Raw genomic sequence first — 22,024 nt, forward strand, 5'->3', positions numbered from 1 at the left:
TATTAGATATTTTTTCCTGTGACTCATTCTGAAAAAAATCTGTTTATTCCCTAGGGAAATTCCACACTATTATTTTCAAGTTTTAGGAGTATTTTGGTTTTTATGTTGTTTGGTTTTTGTTGGACAAAAATGTTCGGCGCTGATGACTATTTGTGTAGTTCTTACAAAAACAATCAAATTTCAAGAGAACTTTGAACAAGGCAAATAGCGCTAGAGAGTTTTAGTGGGTATGTATTTGTGTTTGGGTGGAAACTAAGATAAAATGAGGAACTCTCATTAACCAAAACTGAATTGAATGTTTACAATCTAAACATTAATAAACATTAAAAGGTTGAGAAGCTGAAAGATACTCAATCTACATAGAGAGGAAAATGTCATGTGGATTTGTTAAAAAAAAAAAAAAAAAGTAAGAGCCTCAAATAAATCTGGGCAGGAATAATGTGTTTGTCCTAAAGTCAGGGCAAGAAGTCTGCTGTTCGCACAAAGACCAGCAAAGGCCATTAAAGGGAATTTTAGGACGGGAGTGACATTGTCAGAAGGGCAACAGAGGAAGTTGATTTTGGCAGCAGCTTTGGGAAAGGACTTAACGAGGAAAAAAAGGCTGAAGAAGAGTCTTCTCTCAAAGGGAGTAATGACTATACAATGTACATAGGTGGAGTTGTACAAACGGAAAAGCTTGCGCATACGAGAGTCATCTGTTTTAAACTTTTAGGGAACCTTTCTACTTCAAGTCCTTTTAATCAAATCTTATTTTTCACCTGTCTGTCCACTATACTTTTGCATTTAGCTTTCATTAACTTCCTCATAATCATTATAACCACCGTTGTGTTTTAAAATTGTCTGCTTTGACCACCTGCATTAACCTTAGGTTGTGTCCCAACAAGGCTCAGGCATGTTTAATCAGTTGTTGAGCCCGACCATCTGGGCATTCCAAACTCCAGTAGTAAGAATTAACACCTTGGTCTTGAAATTTTAGAACAAAACACCCATTGTTTCAAACATCATTCTATGTCATGAATTTGTGTTAAGGGGTGTTGGAGTAGGGGCGAAAAGCTATTACTCAGTCTCTTTTAATAGCTTTTAGCTTGTTGGGACGTGAGTTTCAATTCTTTGAACTCTTGTCCTCCTATTTATCCAGAACAGTTCATTGTTGGATAAACACCTAGCAGCCTCTAGGGTTTCTCTTGTTTGTTTTTTCTTTTTTTCCATACTGTTGCTAATTTATTTTGCACCAAGCTGCTTTGTATTTTTAAGCTATATCCAGACTAATGGCAACTGTTAATACATGTTTGAAGTATGCAAAGTAAGATAGCAACTGTCAGAAAGAAAAAAAATATACTTTAAACAGTTACCATTTTCGTATATACTATTTTCTTAAGTTTATTTATTTTGAGAGAGAGAGTGCGTGTGTGCAGGAGGGGCAGAGAGAGAGAGAGAGAGAGAGAGAGAGAGAGAGAGAGAGAGATAGGATCCCAAACTCAGATCTCATGAACTGTAAGATTATGACCTGAGCCAAAATCTTGAGTCAGATGCTTAACCCACTTGGCTCATATATACTATTGTTTATCATGAAATTTAAGAGATTTATGAGTCTTTTTTTTAGTGATTTAAGTTGTTCAGAACAGAGACAGTACATCATACCAGTCTTCATTGGTGTGATGTAGGAAAGGCCAATGCCATTTCTAGATCGTGCTTTTTCATCTCAATACTAGAGGATTCATCAGGTAAGCAGACTACAGTAGAACTGATTAGGCTATTGATAGATGTGCCTAGGAGCCACAGCACATGCCTTTGGACACTGAAGGAAGGACTTTTTCCAAGAGAATGTGTTCTTGATTGCTTAATGGAATTTATGTGTAGAAAGGCTCCAAGGATCTAAGTGTGGCCATGAGAACTCATTGGCCTTGGTAAAATCGGCCCTCTCCCTACTGTCACACCACCTTTGGCAGGATCGAAGGAAGGGCCATAAACTGCGGCTTCTTAGTGATCCCACCTGCCCCTCTCCTACAAAGTGTTAGCAATCAGGCACAGTGAAGAATGATACCCACCATCTCTTAAGTGACCATCAGAATTAATCTCATTATGCCACATGCCTTATCCTTTCCAGCAGTACAGACAGAAATCCAAGCCCCTGGACCAGGCATTTTCATTCATAGAGTTTAGGACACCCACTGATCCGAATCCATCTCCCACTCCTCCCCAACCAGCCAAACCCTTCCACTGCGTGCTTTGGAATGTATGGTTGCTCTTTCCTTCACTAGAGTTTGGCTAGCCTTTGAAGACACTTCATCCTCCGCAGTGGTAGCTGTGTTTTCTCCCCTACCCCACTTACAGAGGACCTAAGGGTGATGTCTGTGTTTCTTATTACTGCTTTTAGGTATTTTAATCATTCTTCCTCCCAGAACAACAATAACAACTACCACTACCCCCCCCACCAGCTCAGCTTCTTTGAAGCACATGCTGTTAGACCACTAACTCGCCTTGTTGACTCATCCATTACCCTTTTGCTAACTTCCTCAGTCAAAGAAGATTCTAGATTCTGGTCTTCTTTCTCTCCCTCTTTCTCTCTCCACCACTTTGGACTATACTCCTATGCTGGGTAACTTCAGCACGCACAAAAATTATCCATGTATCCACATATGTCCATGTATATGCATTCCCTAGCTTTTAAGTTGCTTAATCTTCCTACTTTCAAGATTATTTTCCTCCACTACATTTCAGCAAAATGCTGTTGTGATCATATACCTTAGAGGACTCCTTTCTACCACATCACATTATCACCTTCAAAAATTCCTGACTTCTGGTACTCCATACTCTTATAATCAACCATCTGTTATATTTCTAGCTGTACCATGACCACCACCCCCAACCAACCCCTTTGGAGCAGCCAATCTTTGGTCTATCACCTTTTCACTGTCTGTTTTTCTACTTGTGTTACTGTATTTTCTCCTTCTGTGGCTTATTGTAACCAGGTCTATTGCATATACCCACAGCTGTCTTGTCCCTCCCACTTTCCATCTTACTCACTAGAAAAACCCAACCCTGCCTTAAACATAACCCTTTACTTCACATCAACACTGATCAGTTGACTATGGCTCGAGAACAATATACAACCGTGTTGAATGCTCTTCAAAACTTTTTTCACCATAAGATTCCAGTCAGTCTTACCCTGTTCAACAGTCTTCTGACACTTCCCTGGGCTTTCCTATTTCCCTAGATAGTTATTTCACAGCTTCTCCTCCATCTTTAAACCTCAGACATCCCCACTCCACTTCTCACTTTCAGATAATGACCATTCTTCTTCTTCTTTTTTTAAAAAAAATTATTTATATTGAGAGAGAGAGAAAGATCATGCATGCTAGCGGGGCAGGGCAGAGAGGGGGAGAGATAATCCCAAGCAGGCTCCTCACTGTGGGTACAGAGCCCAAAGCCGGGCTTGAACCCATGAACCATGAGATCATGACCTGAGCAGAAATCGAGAGTCGGACGTTCAACCAACTGAGCCACCCAAGTGCCCGATAATGACCACTCTTCTAATTTCAGAAAGTAGAAGCAATTGGAACAAAATTGCCTGATTTTTCTTCATTAAATCTATCAATCTACCAACATTTGTATCTATGCACTTTGCCTTCCCTTCTGTTAGCTTACATAACCCTCAGTGCTCCCATCCGAAGACAGCATTTTCATATGTGTATCAGATCCTATACTTTGGGCCCACCAATGATTCTTTTTTCTTTTTTTAAGTGTATTTATTTTGAGAAAGAGAGAGAGACACACAGATAGAGAGAGAGAGAGAGCCAGGGAGGGGCAGAGAGACAGAGAGGGAGAGAAAATCCCAAGCAGGCTCCGAGCTAACAGCGAGGAGCCCAGTGCAGGGCTCAAACTCAGGAATTGTGAGATTATGACCTGACCTGAAATCAAGAGTTGGATGCTTAACCGACTGAGCCACCCAGGCACCCCTGCCCACCAATGATTTCAATCAAGTAATATCCTCTCTCCCCTCTGCATCCATAATTTTTCCTTCTCTTCTTAATTATTCCCATCAGCACATAAGCAGGATATGAATTCTCTCTAGTATCCTTATTCCCTTCAACTAACGTCACATTTTCCTACTCTTTTTTTTGCAATAGTCCATCAAAAGTTGTCTATTATTACTGTCTCCTCTTGTCACCTTGCATTTTCAATTCAATTCATTCCATTTCCAGCATTTGCACTATTCCTCCAAGAACACTCTTGTCAAGATCAAATAATGGCCTCTATCTTGCCAAACCCAGCGGTCATATCTCAGTTCTCACCTTGCATGGCCTCTTAATAGAATTTCATTTGATGATCTTTACTTCCTTAAAGATTTCTTCACTTAGCTTCCAGATCACATCTCTTTTTGGCTTCTCCTACTTTGCTGGCCAGGCCACATCAGGGCTCAGTCGTTTGCTTTAAAAAAACAAAAAAAGTCATCTTGGGCTCCTGGGTGGCTCAGCTGATTGGGTGTCTGACTCTTGATTTCGACTCAGATCATGATGTCACGTTTCCTGAGATTGAAACCCCTGTTGGGCTCTGCTCTGACAGTGTGGAGCCTGCTTGGGATTGTCTCTCTCCCTCTCTTCTCTCTGTCCCTCCCCCACTTGTAAATGTGCTCTCAGTCTCAAAATAAATAAATAAATAATAAATAAATAAACAAACTTAAAAAAAATCATCTATGCTCTTTGTGCTCGTTTCTTAGATCCTCTCATTTAGTCCCATGGCCTTAAACACCAGCTATACACTGAAGCCTCCTAATTTATGTCTCTGGCTCTAACTACTCCTCTGAGCTCCAGACTTCTATTCCAGCCCCAACTTGATACCTTCCCTTACATATCTATTTGGTGTGTCTTTTTTTTTTTTTTTAATTTTTTAGGTGTTTATTTATTTTTTAGAGAGAGAAAGAGGTGGGGGGAGGGGCAGAGAGTGAGGGAGACATAGAATCCGAAGCAGGCTCCAGGCTCTGAGCTGTAAGCACAAAGCCCAATGAGGGGTTCGAACTCATGAACTGGGAGATCATGACCTGAGCCGAAGTCGGACACTTAACTGACTGAGCCACCCAGGCGCCCATGTGCCTTTTTTTTTTTTTTTAATCCAACGTAAATTATTGATTTCTTCCCCCAGAACCGCTCCTTTCCATGTGTTCCCTTTCTCAATAATTGGCACTTATCTTTCACTCCACTGACCTGCCATTCATCCTGGACTCTCTTCTTTTCCTCGTCGTCAATCCATCAGCAAGTCCTGTCAGCTGTCTCACCACCATATATCCAGGATCTGATGAAGTCTCACCACCTCCATTGTTACCACTCAAGTCCAGGACCGCATAATCTCTCCTCCAGTCTTTTGCAGTAATCTTCTAACAGGTCTCTGCTTTGATTCTTGCCCTTACACAATTCATTCCTTGCACAGAATCAAAAATAATCTTCTTTAATTGGTAAATCAGGTTATGTCATTCATCAGCGTCAAGGCCTACAATGGTTTTGCATTGCACTTAAGAATACAAACTCAGTCTTTAACCATGTTTACAAGGCCCTAATGACCCGGCCCACTTCTCTGACCTCATCCGTATAACTCTCCCTCTCCTTCACCCTGATTTAGCAGCTTGGACTTCCTAGTCTTCTTTGAACATGCCAAACTTGTTCCTGACACAGGGGAAAAGTACAGCTCGTAGAGAATCTGAATTTGCTTTTAGGATAGACGAAAACTTGGCAGTGTTCAGGTTGGTAAAGCGTGTTGGGTCTCATGTGGATGTATCAATTGAATCAAATTGCATTTGCAATTTTATATGTTTGTTGATTGACCTTTGACGAGGTAGTGAGCTCCATCGACATGTCGGAAAGCTCATAATCATATCATCTAGTTCATCGGCTGCTGTTGGTGGTAGTTGCTCTTTAGCCAAGACTGCCTTGATTTGGGTTATTTATGTCACAGTGTACTTCTTTTTTCCAGCAGAATATGAGATGGAAGATGTTGCTCTCGTGGTTAGTATATTAATAAGCACTCATGAAATCTATCTCTAGGTTATTTTTGAATCAGCCCAGCATTTCTCTTCTTCTCTACTCCCTTTTCTTCACCTCTCCTGTGGGAAAAGGCCCACATGTCTCTTTTCCATTTACTACTTTTTCCCTTCATTCTCATTCTCATCCCAAAATCCATTAGCAGAAATTTCACTTGCCTCAAATTCAAAGCTAGTCTACACTACAGGCAACCTGAGGGCAAAGGCCATGCCTGTGTCCTTCGCTGCACTCACAGTACCTAGCACATTGCTTGGCACATAATTGGCATTGCTAGCAATTGTAGAATGCACAGATGAACGGAAAATAGACACTTCCTAGTTTGTAAACAGAAACATAGCATCTTATTGTTGTTAGGACCTAGTAGATAAAGAGATTCAATCTTTGGAGAAATCAAAATGTTTCATTTGGTAAGAAGAGAATTGTCATGATAGAAAGGCCAGCAACTCTCCTTCAAGAAACTTCCGAGGAATGTGCATTACTCAAATGGTGGAATTTACAACCATCACAGCCATCGTTATCAAGGGACTCAATCCTAGCCTTTTTTTTTTTTTTAATTTATTTTTGAGAGACAGTGAGAGAGCATGGGCGGGGGAGGGGCAGAGAGAGAGGGAGACACAGAATCTGAGGCAGGCTCCAGGCTTTGAGCTGTCAGCACAGAGCCCAACGTGGGGTTTGAACCCACAAACTGGGTGTTCATGACCTGAGCTGAAGTCAGACGCTCAGCCAGCTGAGCCACCCAGGCGCGTTCCCCTTTTTTAAAAATTTTTTATTTATTTTTGAGAGGCAGAGAGAGAGAGCAAATCCTAGTCTTAATAGGTTCTGAAATCCAATTTTATCAACAGACTAAGAATAGATCCATCTATTATGACTGGATCGACATTACCCAAACTCATAATAATGACATACGAATGCCAACTTATTAGTTTATCATGAGAGCCATAACCATCACAAGAACTTAAAAATATGGAGTCTGTATAATCATTACATGTCTGTAGGGTGCTTTATAAGAAGGTGCATCAAATAAGATGTTTGCTTGATGAATAGCATTTAGAGATGCATTAGAACATAGTGATTAAGACTCAGACCAGGCTTGACCTCAAATCCTGAGACTGCCACTGACTAGCTCTGTGACCTTGGGCAAATTACTTAAGCTCGAATGCCTTAATCTTCTCATCTGTAAAATGGGGATAATAATGGTCTATATCTGTGAAAGCTACTTTTTGGGATGCCTTCACAGGTCACTTCCCCTCAGAATAAGTATTTTCCCTTTTCCCCTCCCTCCCATCTTCCATAAATCTGGGCCTCTACTATCGGTATTTTTGTTATGACCCGGTATCACTGTGCACAGAAAAATGGGTGAGGGATGGACTCCTTATTTAGGTGGGGCTAATCAGATTCTCTCACCCAGGAATTTGCAACTGAGACTCAGATTCCATTCAGTCTGGTCTGTCAGCTTGAATGGAGTGATGGAAACTTTGGACTCGAGGCTGCCACTGTAGAGTAATGATGCCTGTCCATGTGCTATCAGAACCAGTCGCAGTCGAGGCTGCTCTGCAGAGAGAGAGGGAGAGGGGGAATGAAGCAGATTTGCCCAGAGAAGCAGAAGCCAGGAGCATAGGCACCAGAGAGAATCTGGAGCAGTGCCTGCTGGTTCCCTCTTTTAGGTTCTTCAGAGGCTCAGCAGCTTTACTCTTTCTGGAAACATCCCCGTTCTCTCATAAACCTCCTCTTTCTTGCTTAAGCTAGTTAGGGTTAGTGTTTGCCATTTGCAACAAAAGAACCTTAAACAAAACAGCACGACATGATCTTTTTGAGAAGTCGGGAAGTTAGCACGTGTAGAGCATACGTAGTAACAGTATTCCTGACAACTGGGACGGCCAAGTTGTCTCATTCAGTCAAGGTGTTCTCTCTCCATAAAGGCTTGGGTGAAGGCTGCTGACGGTTTTCTGTGACTCTTTCACTTCCCCGCCTCCGTGGCTAACCATCCCCATTCTGTTGGACTCTTGTCTTATTATATATGATGGCACATTTTATCCTTTTCACACAAGTCTTGCAGCGTGAGGAGCCATTCTCTTCATGGTGACTTTGGATTTCTCCTCTGTGATTTATTATGTGCTGGTTGTACAATGAACTCCAAGATGACCCTTAGACACCTCTCATTTCCAGATTCCTTAAAGATACTTCAATGCATTCTCCAAACACTGAACATAATTTATGTTTCACTCGGCTTGTTGGTTCATGGGCATAAAATAAGGTGAGCAGTTTTAACAGTTCTGTTGTCTTAGTCTCACCCTCCTCGGATTCACTTACAGATTTCTTAGGGCCGTTTATAGGGGCTTCAGCCAGGCTTCTCTATCTCAGCTGCTCTAATGCCACGATGATTAAGTACTACTCTCTTGACTTCTCTGTTAACCTTGAGCCCTACTCTTCTGAGAACTTTTTCAGTACTATAGGCAAAGGCAATAAAGGAATCTGGGGGACAGCATGTAGACCGACCTGATCCAAGCATTCCAGGATAGTGGAAGTTGGTGCAAGAAAAGTAGGTAGGGGTCTGTAATGGCATTACCGTTAGAAACAACGACTCAGATTCCCCGAGGTTGGCAGAATCTCCATGTCAGGGCAGAGATTAACTTGAAGCTTAGATGCTTTCTCCTTCACCGTCACTCAACAGTGACCGCTGGCTCCATCACACGGGCCTGGAAGAGCCACTGCCCCTCCCCCGATTAGCACTGCCGCCTCAGACGTGCTCTTGCCACTAATTTTACTGCTTTTGCTAGAAGTTCTTCAGGCACAACTTCTCCAGTGTGAAGGACACTTTTGATGTCAGTACCATTTTGGAGGCTAGAACAAATTGTTATCTTACTTGCATGAAAATTACCAGGCTGACATCGTACAGGCTAAAAATGTTCACATAGCAGGACTTCCATAAATAGACCTAAAATACTAAATTGTGTTGAGTGGGATTTCACAACAGTGATCAGATAGCTACATATGGTTTGTAAAACTTTTCTTATGGAGAAAGTGACCTGCTAAAATTCCAGGATATAGAAGGTGGAGGGTTTTCTTTATCACAGACAAAGATACCGCCTGAGTGAAAGAGCCTAATTCTCTAAAAGTAAGATGTCTCTTTGAAGGATAATTTAAAATAGTTGTTGTGACTTTTTTCTATGTTAAGGGTTTAGTCTAATGAAAGAGGATTTAATTTTTTCAGTTGGTTTGTAAAAATATTTACTATGTTGGTACTTTTATTATATGTGGGAGTTAATATCTGATGCGTGACTTCCTGAAGAAATGACACATCAATTGCCTATTGTTCTGTTACTTGAACTTGAGCCTGTGCTTCTCTGTGATCATATGACCAGGGTAGCTGCTATACTACTAATCTGCTTGTCATTTACATAATTAATATATGTGATATATACATATATACCCGTCTCTATTTCAGTTTATCAATACACTGGAATTCAGGCCAAATTTACACTTGAAGAAAGGTAGTAAAACATTAAGGCTTTTATTTGGAGAGTTCAAACAAAGCCCCCTCCCCACCACTGATCAATAAATGGCTAAATATCAAGATAATTGTAGCAAAGTCATTTTTGAATGTACCTGTACAATTGACTAAGTCCTTTATTTCATTTTGCTGTAGATGAACTCACAGGAACATGTAGTCGTAAATCTTCATATTATTATTCGAATTGACTGGCGGGATCACTACACATACTGCATGTCTGTACGTGGCTTTTGCAGTATCTCAGGACAATCTGGAAAATAGGCAGACAATGCTAAAGTTAGAAGACAATCCTTGGAAAAGATAATGGGATAGGATGTGAGCCAAGGCTATGGTTCCACAGAGCCCACTTTTTCCGTATCTTTCCGTCTTTTCTTTTCTTCCTGAGTTTATATAATAGCTTCTTCGTTTCTTCCTTTCTTTCTTTCTCTCTCTCTTTCTCTCTCTCTCTTTCTTTCTTTTCTTTCTTTCTTTTTCTTTCTTTTTTCCCGTAAAAGAGCAGGCGGTGCTTCCAACAATAGCAAATGGTGATGTGTTCACCCAAACCTTTCTTTACCTTGAGAAAAGTAACTGACTTTAATTTGAATTAGATTTCAAGGCAGAGAAAAAGCCCAGGTTTATCTGTAATCCATAATGGGATCCAAAAGGCTACCTATTCGGTTTTCCTGAACTTTGTCACAAGGCAAAAAGCAGTGAAACTTCTCCCAAGAGAATGATGATGTAACTAGTAAGGATGGGCCCTTTTGGCTATAACCAAAAGAGATATCATTCTTTGTCCTGCATGCTGGCAGAAAATTATGGCAACAACTTAAGAGAAAGTGATTATTGTCTCATCTGCTGGCATCAGAATTCTTCTTAGCGAGAATTTCAGACTGTCTTTGTTTTGAAAGAAAGCCTCAATAAGTGATTGAGATCCTGAGGTCTTGGGAAATCAGCTGGCGATAAAGCTTTAGAAAAGGAGTCAGACCTGCTTAGTTTGGGAATTTGCTCTACAGGAGGAGAGACATTCTTGGCTACTGAGAGAAGGTCAAGAAAAAGACACAAGAGGGGAAGAGGCATGTCAAGAGGGTGAGCAGGACCCAGGGATGATGGCAGAGGGTCATGAGAGAGCATTGGTGGTAGGTGGCTGAAAGGACTCTAAGGAACAGAGTATAATAAAATTCTGCTCTGAGCTATTTGTGAGGCTATGCCTGATGGGGCTGCTCCATTCAACTCTCCACTTTCCTGTGAACATCCTCATGATGTTTCCATAGGTTTGCTGGTTTTCTTGATATTAAAAGAGTTCAGAAGGGAGTCTTCAGTGAGAAAGAATGAGCCTGGAAGCAAAGGTGAAAACAGAACCACCCAAATCCCACACCCTTGCCCCGGTAATTCACAAAAATCCTTGGGAAGGCCTTTGGATTTTACAACATGTACAGGATCATTTTCTAAATCTTAAGGGTCCAGGTATCTCTAGCTGACATCGAGGTTTTATAGGAGCGACTGTGTTTCCATAGTGTAGGCTTGCCAGATAAAATACCGGACACCCTGTTAGGTTTGCATTTTAGATAAACAGGGGGGACTTTTTTAGTGTAAGTATGTCCCAAACATTATGTTGAGTATTTTTTTGTAGCAATGAGTATTTTCACATGGGCTTCCCACAGATACCCAAGATAGCTACCTTGTTGAATTCGGGCTTCATCCCCAATAAACAATATAATCTCTTGAAAAAGAGACTTGGGTCTGAGTCAAGGCTATGGTCCCACAGAACACAACTTCCTCATTTATTTCTGCCTCTTTCTCTCTCTCTCTTTTTTAAAAGTCTATTTGTTTATTTTGAGAGAGAGAGAGAGAGCACACACTTGAGCAGGGGAGAGGTGGAGAGACAGGAAGAGAGAGGATCACAAGCAGGTTCCAGGCTGCCAGTGCAGAGCCCAGTGCAGGGCTTGATTCCACGAACCTCAAGATCATGGCCTGAGCCAAAATCAAGAGTCAGATGCTTAACCAACGGAGCCACCCAGGCGCCCCTCTTCCTCTCTTTTCCTTCTCACTCTTAAACTTTCTCCTGCAATTACTTCCCATAATTCTATAGAGACAACTGAGGGGGCACTAAGGGAAGGAATTGAGATATAGTCAGTCTCCTCTTCCCAAAAGGGAGGGTGGCAGTGCCTATATATGGAGTTGCTGTGAAATTTCAATGAATTAATACATGTAAAGTATTAAGAACAAGTGCCTGGCATGAGTGAAATAGTGGTATTTGGCTCGAGTGCCTCGAGTCCAGGGTCAAGAAGCCTCTGACTGCTGTAGTCACCACTGTTACCCTCCTCTAGTCTTTTCTCCATACTACAGCTAAGGATCTTTTAAAAATGCAAATCTGACCGTGTTGTGGTTTTTTATGACTTTGAATAAACACTAGGCCCTGATTGCTTTTGCTTTTACTTATTTCACCAATTTAACTGCATGTCTCTTTTCCCTTCATTTTGTATTTTGTGGGCACAGGGCCTTTCTCAGTGCCATCAAGGTGGTGCACCTGCTGTGCCTTCTGCCTGAAAGATTTTTCTCCTCTCCACCCCCCACTTCCTCATGTCAGTGCATACTCATTTTTCAGTCCTTGTCAAAGAATACGTCCTTAGGGAAACCTTCCATGACCTCCTAGTCTAGATTATAACTCACGATGTAGACCATTCTGTACTCTTCCCTCATAGCCATTGATTACAGTTTCTAATTATATATATTTGTGCGATTATTATACCATAAGCTCTATGAGGACAGAGACCACATCCATCTTGTCAGCCCCTAGAGTCCTCAGACCTAGCATAGTGTGAGAAATAAGCCCACTGACCCAATCAAAGGAGGGACGCAGAGACTTGGAGCACAGTGAAGGGAGGCAAGAGCAGGTGTCTGATGGACAGGCACACTCGGGCAGTTACAGCAGACAATTTATCTCCTAGCGTGCAATTGCTTCACCTGATTCCTCATTGGCTGAGGACTACAGAGACTACAGACTTACCCGGAAGTAGCCTATGCCCATATAAGGCAAAAAGTACTCTGATTGGAATAAATGTACATTTCTTTAGGTGAGGCAGAGACCTCCAGTCCCTCCTTTGTTCTTTGATGCATGCTCATTGCAAAGCCCATGAAAATAAGTCTGCATGAAAATAAGCCCGCAAATCGGAGAGGGGAAGAAGAACCAGGAAGTGGAGTGTCCAAGGGTTTGGGACTCCATTATGGGGGGGGGGGTTCATATATATTTCCAATAGGTTGTAAACCTACTGTTAACTAGACAGCACAGCTTTTATTTGATATTTCTGAAAATGAATCATCTTCTTTACTTCTCACACATAGTACATGACACATCCTAGGTACTCAACCAAAAACAAAAACAAAAAAAAATTTTTTTTTTGATGAATTAGAGTTATGTTAGACCAGGAGTCAGTACTATAGCCATAGGCAAATCTGACCCACTACCTCTGAGACCTGCAAGCTAAGAATGGTTTTTATATTTTAAATGATTGAAAAAAATCAAAAGAAGAATGATATAGCTTGACGCACGAAAATTAAATAAAATTCTACTTCCGTGTCCATGAATAAACTTTTATTGGAACATGGCCCTGCATGTTCGTTCACGTATTCTCCATGGCCACTTTTGTGCTACAGCGACAGAGTAGTTGTGAAAGAGACCAGATGGCCCACAAAACCAAAAATATTTAACTATCTGGCCCTTCACAGAAAAAATTTGCTGACCCTTGTGTTAAACAATAGTAATTTTGGACTCTGGGGCAGCTTGTGTTCAAAAGCACCTGCAGGTGGCTTTTCTCAATTGTTAACAGTTTGCTTCTGTTGCTGAAACAAATGATCTATTTATTTTGCTTAGTTGGTAGGATTAATTAAAGAGACTTTCCTTTGTCCTTTGTTTTTCTGTTTCTCGATCAACAGACAGAAGCCCCCAAAAGAGATCAGTCATCTGGCATACTCCTTTGCTGGTAGTATGATCATGTAACTGTCCTCTGTCGTCAAATTTCCCAGTTCTTTGGATAATTCATGAGTTCCTTTCCCAAATGAGATAATGAGTTGATAAGTGGTAGCAATGAATTTAAATAGAGTGCCTACATTTTCCCATCACCTTTCCTTCAACTCACAAACTGGAAATGGACTAAAAAGTGTTTCCTGTCTTTTTAAAAAGGGACTATTTCCCTTACCAGTTACAAATTCATACTTACCAGAGCAACACTTTAAAATATGCATTACAGGTTTAAGACAATTTCAAAGTGATTTCACAAGAGTACTAACTAGATAACCATTTTAACGGGGACAGATGATGTGTTCATTCCTTTAAATTATTTAATTTAAAAATCTAATCTGTGGGACGCCTGGGTGGCTCAGTTACGTGTCCGACATTGATTCAGGTCATGATCTCACAGTCTGTGAGTTCAAACCCCGCGTGGGGCTCTGTGCTGACAGTTCAGAGCCTGCAGGCTGCTTCAGATTCTGTGTCTCCCTCTCTCTCTGCCCTTACCCTGCTTACACTCTGTCTCTCGCTCTCTCCTTCAAAAATAAATAAACATTAAAACTATATAATCTGTAAAGTAACCACTATATAGTCTCTTGGCTGTGGAATTCAGACATTTTTACTGAGAAATGGACAAAGGGGATCGTACTGAATATAGGTGTTTTTCTTTATGTCATGCTTTTCACTTCTGAAAAGGTGTTAGTGAGTAGAAATATCAAGTTGAAAAATATTCTCAAAATTCCTTCAGAGTAATCCACTTATAAAGTCAGTATTTAATCCTTGATTTATCTCTTCTTTAAGTTCACATTTTCACACAATGGGTCTGCTTAGAGTGGAAGTCCCTTTGTAATGATGAAAAAAAAAAAAGAAAAATGGCAAAATACTAACATATTACCAGTAAAATATTTTTGGCAAAGTTAAGATCTTATTGATAAAGGTATTCCAATTAATAAAATAATATTAAAATATAAAGCTCCTAAATTATCTAAAATAGGTACAGAATATGAAGACAAAATAAATATAATATCTTATTAATAAAAGATGAGTCCAAACACATTAATCATGTATTCCACTGAATAAGCAATTATCTGAAAAAAAAAATCAATTACTTGACCCAGTTTAGAAGGTGATATTTCTAGACCTTTACCATACATAGCATTAGAAGATTTCTTCTATACGATGCTTAGCCATTATGAACTATCCCATCATAAAAAATTTGTATCTGATTGGGTTGCACTATTTAAAAAAGCACCTTTATATATAATTATGTATACTTGAGTATATATACATATATAAATACATTTGCATTAATATAACACAAACATTTCTCCATGTGCTTTAATATGGCTCATATTATCATTATCTAACTGCGACAGGATAGGCATTATGATATTTATTGATGGTTATCAGGCACTTAACCTAAATTTTTGTAAGCTCAGAAACTATATGGGTAAACATTTTTTTTAAAAAAGCACTTAAATTTCTATTGTTTGATTCATTGACAAACAAGGGGGGAACTTTGTAAGGATTAAACAATGATTTTTAAAAAGTGGTAAGCTTCCCAAAAGAATAGTAAGGGAACTCTATACGACATGGTAGATGAAGAAATAAATTCAAGTAGCATTTTGCAAGGGCTTTCATAAATAATAGTTTCTGTTAGGGCGCCTGGGTGGCTCGGTCGGTTGAGCGTCCGACTTTGGCTCAGGTCATGAATTCGCGGTCTGTGGGTTCGAGCCCCGCGTCGGGCTCTGTGCTGACAGCTCAGAGCCTGGAGCCTGCTTCAGATTCTGTGTCTCCCTCTTTCTCTGACCCTCCCCTGTTCATGCTCTCTCTCTGCCTCAAAAATAAATAAATGTTAAAAAAAATTTAAAAAAATAGTTTCTCTAAAATATTCTGGCAGGAAGCTAGCAAGTCAGTCAGTGTGACCCTATGACATTTACTCACAGGTAGAGTGAAAATTAACAGAAAATCAAATAGTTTTTCCTCCTATGGACATCATGGGGGAAAAACCTTAAGAATATTTTAATTTCTAAACCATTCTTTAAAAATAGATGAAAAGAGGCATCAGATTGAGTAACTTAAAGTGCAATGAGTATGCTAGTCTCAATTGGAGGTTTGTGCAAGTTCTTTATAATGTCTAATTTATTCAAAGAACGTTTATTTTGACCTTATGACCCTCCCAATTTTGGTTTTTAAAATATTTTTATTTTATTTTATTTTATTTTAATTTTTTTTAACATTTACTTAGTTTTGAGACAGAGAGAGAGCATGAACAGGGGAGGGTCAGAGAAAGAGGGAGACACAGAATCTGAAACAGGCTCCAGGCTCTGAGCTGTAAGCACAGAGCCCGATGTGTGGCTCGAACCCACGGACAGCGAGATCATGACCTGAGCCGAAGTCGGACACTTAACCGACTGAGCCACCCAGGCGTCCCTAAAATATTTTTATTTTATGAAATAATGGGAAGAACAGATAGATGGTTTATTTATATTTATTTTTAAGCCTTTACTTTGCAGAATAAAAAACTTGTTAAGGCCATGTTAGTTACCAAAAATTCCTTGCAATTTTTACCAGTCCATGAAATAATGTCTGGGAACCAGTGATCTAGACTGATAAGACAGATTTACAATAAAATATTAAGTAATTAAAATATTCCTAGGGGTTCCTGGGTGGCTTAGCTGGTTGAGTGTCTGACTCTTGGTTTCAGCTCAGGTCATGATCTTGCAGTTCCTGAGTTCAAGCCCCAAGTCAGGCTCTGTGTTGCCAGTGCAGAGCATGCCTGAGATTCTATCTCCCTCTCTCTCTGCTGCTCTCCTGCTTGTACTTTCTCTCTCTCTCAAAATAAATAAATAAAACTTAAAAAAAATTATAAAAATATTCCTAGAATAGTATTCTGGTTAATTAGATTTTCACATTGTAAGTTAACCTTTTTGTTTCGGCCTTACTCATTCAACTCAATTTGACATGGATTTATTAAAAGCCTTAGTTAGGCCAGGCATCAACCCAAGTGATGCTGATAAAAAGATGTATAAGCATGGCCTTTGATCTTGGAGAACAGATCAGATTAGTGCAAGAGACAGAAAAAGAAATATTTAAAAAATATATTTATATATTTTGAGAGAGAGATTGTACATGCTCCTATGCCCTCAAGTCTGGGGTGGGGGGTGGTGGGAGACAGGTTGAAAGAGAATCCCAAGCAAGCTCCAAGCTGTGAATGTGAAAACCGACCTGGGGCTCCAACCTACCATGAGATCATGACCTGAGCTGAAATCAAGAGTCGGTCGCTTAACCAACTGAAAGAAACATTTAAGTCCTGCTTTCAACTTGACACTTGGAATTGAGATGTACGTATGTGGTAGAGAAATAATCATGTCAGGAAAGGGGGTAAAATCTGAAAAGTCTTCACCAAGAAGGCAATGCTTCTGTTAGGTTTTGATGGATATCTGAGAATCCTCCAGGAGAGCGTGGAAGGGAAGGCTATTCTACACAAAGGGAACCACGTGCCCAAAGGCACTGAGGCTTGAAAGAACAGGATCATTGATATTGATAGAGGAGTCATTTCAAGTGTCAAAGGAAGGAGTGGCCAGAGAAGAAATCTGAGAGGTAGCCTGGAGTCGGATTATAAAGGGAGATGTCTGTTTTGCTGAGATGCTTGGACTATATTCAGTATGAGCCTAGAGAATCTTGGAAGGATTTTAAGCAGGAAAGAATTAGAAATCTAAAAATGTATTAGTATCTCCTTTCCACCTCAATAGATAGAATATACTGAACAAAATTAAATCTTTCACTGATGATTGAAGGTTGTTCAGTGAAATTCTCAATGAATATCAGTTCTCATTTTACAAAGAAACATGCTGAAAGCATGAAAGATGGAGGACATGGGCCTCCTCTATAGGGTCTCTATAGAGACCCAGGAAATATTTCTTGAAGTTTCTCTATAAAATCAAATTACCATGAATTTATTTTCTCTTAATTTGCTTCATTCTTGTTAATATTAATAAAGGGCTGGGGGAAGAGATTTTTGTCGACAGCTTCTAGGAATTGGATTTTTCTTCATTTTACTGCAGAAAATCACTGGTTAATAGATGGTATCCACAAAAGTGCTAAGTGAAGGGTAAAGTTGTGCCACTTTTGGGTAGATTTTGGAGATTCTGTCTCTGCACAGTGGAGATATATTCATTTTTTTAAATGTTTATTTATTTTGAGGGAGAGAGAGACAGAGTGCAAGCAGGGGAGGGGTAGAGAGAGAGGGAGACACCGAATCCAAAGCAGCCAGGCTCTGAGCTGTCAGCACAGAGCCCCTTGTGGGGCTTGAACTCAAGAACTTCGAGATCATGACCTGAGCCGAAGTTGGAAGCTTAACCGACTGAGCCACCCAAGTGCTGGGAGATATATTCATTTTTCCCTCTATTCTTTACTTAACACCTAATAGTTACTATATAAGTGTACAGTGAACTGAAAAGAATTTACAATATAAATGATAACAATTTTCCTAAGGAAAACTAATTATTGGCATTTCACTAGTAGTTCTTTGACGTGGTTTACTTTTGTGTATGAGCAGGGAGAATAAATCATCATAATGTATTTCACCTTCTAAAAGAGTTTTAAAAAGATCTCTATACAAGGTTGTTAAAAAGCTTTAGTCATACTGGCACATTGGTAGAATATTTTATTTTTTATTTTTAAAAGTAATCTCTACACCCAGTGTGGGGCTCAAAGTCACAACCCCCAAGATAAAGAGTTGCATGCTCTACTGACCGAGTGAGCCAGCTAGGCACCTCTGGGAATCTTTCTCTTTAAAGAATGGGGATCTAGCTTAAGGATGAGAAATAAAGGCATGGGATAAAGTCCCTCTGAAGGGGAAAGTGCACATTGTAAATTTCTCCAGGAGATAAAGTCTGTCTGAAGGGGAAAGTACAAATAGTAAATTTCTTCAGGGACTGGTTTAGTAACACTGAACAAATGACCTGCATGTTGGAAACTCTCGGTTTGCAGATTTTCTAAATTTTTCCTTGATGTGAAATATTAATGGTGCTATTAGGAGTAGGAGTTTCGATGTGTGAGCTAAAAAGTGATAAACAATCTTATTGTGGGCAAGTGTGAAATAATAATAATAATAATAATAATAATATAAAATAGAAAAAATAATATAAATTATGTTTGTCAGGTGATGATCTCAGCATGGTTGGTTAAGTGTAGGGAATAGAATTTAGAGGTTACTACAGATGGGCTTCTGGAATTATGAGCTCAAATGCCAGTGTAATAGAACATTCTGGACATCATAAAACAGATGTTTTACAAAGAACTTGAAAATATCACCTAGATCTTGAACAAAATCTACTACTGTGTACACATCTGATATACTAGATGTTTTTATTGCCAGAAGATCATACTAGATATTAGAGTATAGAATATTCTTAGTCTACTTATATTCTAATAGAATATCAGAAACCAGAAGCAATCTCAAAACTTGACAGTAGTAAATCAAGAGAAAACTGGTATTACTTTACCTTGACTACGGTAAAACAAACAAACAAACAAAAAACCCTAACCACCAAAAACCAAAACGGAATAGGCTGAAAACAGGGATTTAGTTATAGACACTTAAGAGATTTATAGAAGCATCTATGAAGGCCATATAAATACAACCCAGATATTTCCTTGTCTCTTGCCCCTACTAGAAACACCTAAATTACCTAAGGCGTTTTCCCTTTTCTGACTGTCCGATATTTATGGGTATGTAAGATTTTTGAGCTGAACTCACATTAAAGTCCTTTGGACCACCAATGTTTATTTCCCCCTTTCTGGCACTAAACTCCCTTTCCAGGGTACTGCTGAGTGCTGCCATTTTCTAGGCACCACTGGGCTACCACTGTAAATGCACTAAATAAATATCCTGAGGTCCAAAGGCTCTCAAAGTTCATTGGCAAAGAGGCCAGGACCCTTAACCGTTTCCCCCTCACATTCTTAGATGGGTACCAAAGCACTAACTGTACCCAGTTTTAGTAGTTACAACTCTTTCGGTTCTTACAGCTCTGGTGGGAAACTGGGGACATCATAACCCCCTAGGCTGTCGTAGAATTTCTCCTCTCCTGGGTGAGGTCTTGCTGCAGGGTCTGCCTTCCGGTGCCAGACTCCTTATCCCTCAAGGAATAGCCTTCTGGTGCCCGCTTTGGTCAACCTGGGCTCTCCCTGTGTTAGTTCTAGCAAGGGCGGGGGCGGGGGAAGGGGGGCGCGGACGCCTTCAACTTTTGAAGCTGGCGGGAGAGGAACCATCTCTGGTGTAGTCTTTTCAGAAGAGCACCTTCGCTTTCGTGGCAAACGCCGAGACAACACAGAGGACGTGAATGAAGCGGAACTTTTAATGCAAGTGATTTAGTTTGTTTAAATGAACGATTGTGAGATAACGACACCTCCAGGCTTGCAGATATCTTTACGAAAGCTCTTCGGGGTAGCGAAATGCCAGTAGAATCGACGGTGAAAGTAGAGTGGGCAGTGAATGAAAACTTGAGTGAAGCTCCGGAGGAGTTAGTACCAGAAGTTCAGGTATTCTAACTTATTCTCACCACTCCATTCACTAGACCACAGGACTCTGAGGATCAGCAGGATCCCAGCTCAGGATAGATTACTCGAGAAGATTTTGAATGTTTCTCGTCTCCCTTTCTCGCTTTCCCCAATACAGGCTGTGAGTCTGTCCACGACCCCTACCACCATTTAAAGGGAAAGGCGCTTAGAAGGCAAAGTAGGGAGGACTTTGCGGCTGTATTTCTCAAACCCGTAAAGAGAGAGCGAGAATGGGCAAGGGGCGTGCAGACTAACTCCTTCCTTGCCCAATCAGGTGCACAGGAAGATGTCCTTTTACCAATAAAAATAAAGTTCGCTTTCCGGAGGCGGGAGGGTGAGCCTTGACTGCCAGTTCTCCAAAGCAACGATCTAGTAGAAGACAGAGAGTGATTGGACGTAGGACCAACCCGGGAAAAGGGGCGGAGTGGGGGCGGGAGCCACTCTGAGCGGCGGCTGGGCTGGCCAGTGGAGTGCGAGGATTGCTGTTCCTGTTGTAGTGTTTCTCGCCAATCAGGGAGGCGAGGGAGTAGGCGGGGCGGGGAAGGGGTGGGAAGAGCTCGCAGCACCGCCGGGCGTCCGTCGGGCTCAGGGGGAGAGAGAGAGAAATCCGGTTAAAATCAGAGTCGGAGGTTTAACCACAGATCGGTTCCGATCGGATTATTCCTTAAAGGGGACGCGCCATTGTCAAGAGAACGGAGCCCGGGGCCCGAGGGCGGGGACCGGCGGCGCCCGAGGAGCGAGGCAGCTGCACTTGGACTGGGGACGGGTAGGTGTCGCCTGGGGAAAGACGCTTCATTTCACTTTCTCTTCCAGCCCCAGGGGCAGGCGCCGGGATGCCCACCGCCCGGCGGCCGCAGCCCTGGCAGGAGACGAGGTCGCCGGCCCTCGCCCGGCTGCCCTTCCTGATGAGAGCCGAGGGGGAGGCGGGCCAGGATGGCTGGCAGGCTGCGGCGCCCGGGCAAAGACTCATAACGGACGGTAAACGGCGGCGCAGCCCCCGCCTCAACCGAAAACCCGCCGGAGCGGCAGCGGGTCCTCGGGGAGCGCCGCGCGCCTGGCTCCCCCGCGCGCCCGGCTCCCGTCGCGCGCGCCGCTTCCTCGCGCGCCCCCTGCCCCTGGCGCGCCCGCCTCCCCTCGCGCGCCCCCTGCCCCTCGCGCGCCCGCCTTCCCTCTCGCGCCCCGTTTCCCTCGCGCGCCCGGCTCCCCTTCGCGCGCGCGGCTCTCCTCGCGCGCGCCGCCGGCTCGCCGACTCGCGGGAGCCGCCCCGCGGGGAGGAAGGCGGCGGCGGCCAGGCGGAGGGAGGCCGGCAGCCACGGCTTCGCAGCCCCGGCCGTGAAGGGAGGGCTGAGGAGCAAACTTGGCGCGGCAGCTGGCGGCCCCGGGCGGGAAGAGGCGCTGCGGACCCTTGGAGCGCGCGGAGTCGCCCGCCCGGCCCAGCATTGTCCCTCTTTTCCTCTGCTCTCGTTTCTCCGCCCACTGCTCGCGGTCGCACCCCCAGACCCGCAGCCTGCCGGAGCCGGAGTCGGCCCCACGGACGCCGCAGCCCCGGCTCGCGCGCCGCCCGGGCCTGATGAGCTTCTCTGCTGCTCTCGGTGTCCGCACCCGCGCGGGCTGCCTGGGCGCTGAGCTCTTCCTTGCAACTTTTCTTTGGCGGGGGGGATGGAAGTTGTGCCTTCCGGGCAGCAGGTTCTTTGGTCAGCCACTCTATTCTCCTTTCTGGAGAGGATGATTTCTAGAGCGAAATGGTTCTTGATTGCCGTCGGTTTTTCCTCCTATCCCAGTTTCGTTCCCCGGCACCGAAAATCACTTCTCTCTTGGACTGGCAGTTATACGGGAGCATTAACCTCTCTCAGGCCAAGATGATAGGGAAAAAAAAGGGAGCTATGTTGATGAGGGGTAACAGGTCTACGTAGAACTGAATTTGCCTTA

The 22,024-nt window shown here is 42.2% G+C and overlaps 1 protein-coding gene and 1 long non-coding RNA gene across 4 annotated transcripts in view; one reads left to right on the forward strand and one right to left on the reverse strand.

The window, feature by feature from the left end:
* Positions 1 to 2,592: 2,592 nt before the first annotated feature.
* LOC106975036 (uncharacterized) overlaps positions 2,593 to 22,024 on the reverse strand; it is a 39,592-nt gene continuing 20,160 nt past the window's right edge. The window contains exons 3-6 of the long non-coding RNA XR_003419180.2: positions 9,642 to 9,796; positions 7,440 to 7,586; positions 5,205 to 5,418; positions 2,593 to 4,431 (exon numbers count right to left, since the gene is read on the reverse strand). This is a non-coding gene — a long non-coding RNA (uncharacterized LOC106975036). The remainder of the gene's footprint in view (positions 4,432 to 5,204; positions 5,419 to 7,439; positions 7,587 to 9,641; positions 9,797 to 22,024) is intronic.
* The window catches only part of FRYL (FRY like transcription coactivator), a 267,508-nt gene continuing 266,111 nt past the window's right edge, over positions 20,628 to 22,024 (forward strand). For all 3 annotated transcript variants that reach the window (XM_053217387.1, XM_053217385.1, XM_053217388.1), the window contains exon 1: positions 20,628 to 20,861. The gene's annotated coding sequence lies outside the window, so the exon portion shown is untranslated. The remainder of the gene's footprint in view (positions 20,862 to 22,024) is intronic.

Source organism: Acinonyx jubatus, chromosome B1 (genome assembly GCF_027475565.1).
Source record: "Acinonyx jubatus isolate Ajub_Pintada_27869175 chromosome B1, VMU_Ajub_asm_v1.0, whole genome shotgun sequence".
Taxonomy (NCBI): Eukaryota; Metazoa; Chordata; class Mammalia; order Carnivora; family Felidae; genus Acinonyx; species Acinonyx jubatus.